Source organism: Canis lupus, chromosome X, assembly GCF_048164855.1.
Source record: "Canis lupus baileyi chromosome X, mCanLup2.hap1, whole genome shotgun sequence".
Lineage (NCBI taxonomy): Eukaryota > Metazoa > Chordata > Mammalia > Carnivora > Canidae > Canis > Canis lupus.
In genome coordinates this window covers 54,480,754-54,484,276 of record NC_132876.1, presented here as the reverse complement: position 1 = coordinate 54,484,276, position 3,523 = coordinate 54,480,754, and the positions used below count along the sequence as shown (strand labels likewise).

At 40.5% G+C, this 3,523-nt stretch overlaps 1 pseudogene; it reads right to left on the bottom strand.

The window, feature by feature from the left end:
• Window positions 1–1,244: 1,244 nt before the first annotated feature.
• Window positions 1,245–2,394, bottom strand: LOC140628477 (E3 ubiquitin-protein ligase RFWD3-like; annotated as a pseudogene).
• Window positions 2,395–3,523: the final 1,129 nt, after the last annotated feature.

Genomic DNA, 3,523 nt, shown 5'->3' with positions numbered 1-3,523 from the left:
TATGTTGGCAAATTGAACTCCAATAAAGAAAAAGAATCAAGCATTATCATTGTCTTTTGCTTTCCTGTTACAGTTTTTAGCTCAATAAATCCCAGCTTCCTTATTTTGTCATCCTAGGAATTTTGCTGCAATGACTCATCAGATTTATTTTGTGCATCCGTATCCTGCCTCTGTCTCTAAGGGCATATTATCAAATTCTCCAAACTAATTCAGAGTGTCCGGTGACTTCTTGGATAAGTGGCAACTCAGTGAGACTTTTAATCATTCCCGTTAACTGTACTGTAAAACAAACAAGTTGTATCCTAATTTTCTGCCTGGAGGTTAGCATTGTCATATTACTCATATGTACATATTTTTTTCTGTGGATGTCTATATTTTCAATGTTCACTAGATACTTTTCCCCCAATTTTTCAGTCCTTGAGGACTAATTGTCTTTTTAAATAAAAAGAAGCAAAATATCCTTCAGAGCTAGTGCTCCAGCCCCATGACAGCAGAACTTGCCCATCTTTTTTTTTTTTTTCCCACTAATGGGAATGAGTTATACGGTGTGGTCTTATAGGCCTCTACCCACATATCCCAGTGCTAAAACATGAGATCTCTCACTCAAACAGAAATACAGTTTCATTTATTGTTTTTATTCATATAAATTTGTTCAACAAACATTTGTTGAGCAACTAGAATACACAACAGACTGACCCACATGCTATAAAGAGGATACAATGATCAATAGGACATGGCCGCTATCTTCAAGAAACTTCTGGTTCTTCCAGGCATGAAGTGGGTATTGGTATAAGCTAAGTGTACAAACACAAGATAGAATATAAGAACAATAAAGACATTGGGATCCCTGGGTGGCGCAGCGGTTTGGCACCTGCCTTTGGCCCAGGGCGCAATCCTGGAGACCCAGGATCGAATCCCACATTGGGCTCCCGGTGCATGGAGCCTGTTTCTCCCTCTGCCTGTGTCTCTGCCTCTCTCTCTCTCTCTGTGTGACTATCATAAATAAATAAAAAATTTAAAAAAAAAAAGAACAATAAAGACAATGTTTTAGAGCAGGGCAAATTATAAATGGTGGTTAGATCAGGGAAGAATTCAGGAAGATGTAGCAGTAGAGCTATGGAATTTAATAGAAAGCATCTCACCAGCAGACATAAGAACAGAAATAGTCTAGTTAGAGGTAACAGCACTCAGAGTGGTATGGAAGCAGGAAAAACACATGACAGGTTTGGAGAAAGGTAAGTGATTCAGTCTGATGGATCATAAATCTTGCTGCATTCGTCTCTGAGGACTTGAAGCTGGCTCCAGCACTGTGCTGATTCTAACTCAGCCTGCTTCCTTAGCATCTGCTCCTTTAGTAAAGAACTTTTCATGCGCTCATGTTCACTAGTGTCCAGAGCTCCCAGGGTTCGGACGTAAAGAACAACAATGTCACTGTGCTTGGCTTTCTTGTTGCACTGGGGACATTTTTGCGCCCGTCCCTTTAGCCACTTAGAAATGCACTTATACCCAAAGAGGTACCCACGGTACAATATTGAAATGTGATGATCCCTAGCATTGGTCATGTGCTCCAAAAATATTGTGCAAGTGTCCCCTTCTTCATCATCCATAGGAACAGAAGGTAGAAGGGGGTTCATCTTCTAGGGAGACTGTTTGGGGAAGGTCTCTCCTCCACTGATACATGTAACTTCTTGCTGTGCTGAGGTACCTCCTACTTGCTTTTCTAAAACAGCAGCTCTAGTTTCCTCTGCCTGGGCAACAACTTCTTCAAACTCTGTGGAGCTATCACTCTCAGAACTAGAACTACTCGAGACCCGCAAGTCCTCAGACAGGATTTCAGGTCTCTGAATCACAGGAGGTGGTTGGCAAATGAGGCTTGGTCTGGCTCACTTGAAAGTAGGCATCTATTGGTGGTGCTCTTGACCTGGCACTGTCTGTCCTCTGCTACCCTGCAGTTCTTGACCTGCGTGAAGCAGATCCCCTCATCCTACTCGATCTCATTGGTCCCACGTTGCAGTCTGATGAAGGTCTCAGGAATTCCAGCATGCCATGAAGTCTCTGAAGCCCACTGATGAAACTGTTCATTGAATCCAATGAAGACACTCGGTCAGGGTGGTTAACATGAGATCGCTGCCTATGCTCCTCCGAAGCTCCTGGATTAATGTTCTCCACATGATCTTCTCCCCACAGCTCCCCTTCCTCTGTCAGGCCAAAAGACGCGTGTGGAGCAGGCTGGAGCAGGTGCAGTCCCACCTGGCTGCTGGCCCCTTCATCAGGAGCAGGCTGGAGCAGGGGTGGTCCCACTTGGCTGCTGACCACTTCAGCAGGAACAGGCTGTTTTGCAACATGATGCTCTAATTGCATATGAAGATTATATTCCATTGCTTCGCGAGCCATCACTAGCATTGGGAGGACACTGTGGGGCTTGGAAAATTGCCGCACTGGCAGCAGTTTCTTTGAAAGAACTACTATATCCCTCATTTTAAAATATATTCCAATATTATCTCTGATTTTTAAAAAATCTTTAAAAATAAAAACAAAAAATCTTAATAAACTAAAAATGGAAAATAATTCAATAATATTATAAATGCCAATACCATATTTAACAGCAAAACATTAGAGCATTATTTTCTAAATGCACTCATATTAGCATACCCATTCTATAGTATGTTAATAGGTTTATGATAATAAAAGGTTTCATAGTTAAATAAGTTTGAGAAATGCTGGGTTAAAGTTTCTCTTTTAATGCAGGACTTCTCAGAACTTTTAATATGTTACTATTCACTGGGACTCTCTAAGAGAAATAAGTAATATGGTGGTACCACAAATCTATTTGAGCATAGAAAATTTTTCTAAAACACCTTCAGCAAGCAGGGCTCTGAGGACTATGCCTTGGCAAACACTGACACAATTTCCAGCAGATACAAGTCAGTTTTACTAACCTTCTGTCAGCAGTTACTCTTGTCTAACTCACCACAGACAGGTATCATGTTAGTAATATGGTTAGATGTCATTCTGCATTAGATTCAGCTGGAAATGTCTGTCTAAATTCAGATTCATAGGCTCTACTTTCATTTAGCAGATATAACTTGAGTTTCAAGAATCTACATTTTACCAAGCATCAAGTGAGTTTTCTGATGTTGGTATCTATAGCTTATACTGTGAGAGGAACCATATTACAAAGCTTAGGTCAATTATTAAAGAAGAAAAGACAAATTAACTATATAATTTTGAAGCTACAGGTTTAATGACTCTGTGTTTTGTGTTGGTCTTAACCCATCAATAATTAATGTTGTGGTTGGACTGGCCTTTGTGTTTCTTATTATGATTGCAAGATGTCCTTAGCAACAACCATCAAGAAACTTAGAAAAAATAAAAGTTTATTACTTGCAAGACTGGAAAATTACACAGCATATCTGGGGCCACAGAACAAGGTCACAATTAGGGGAAGAGCACATTGGGTTGGAGGTTTTGCTTTTACTGAGTTTGAGATTGGGGGCCAAGGGTTTTGCAGGCTCAACTCTTT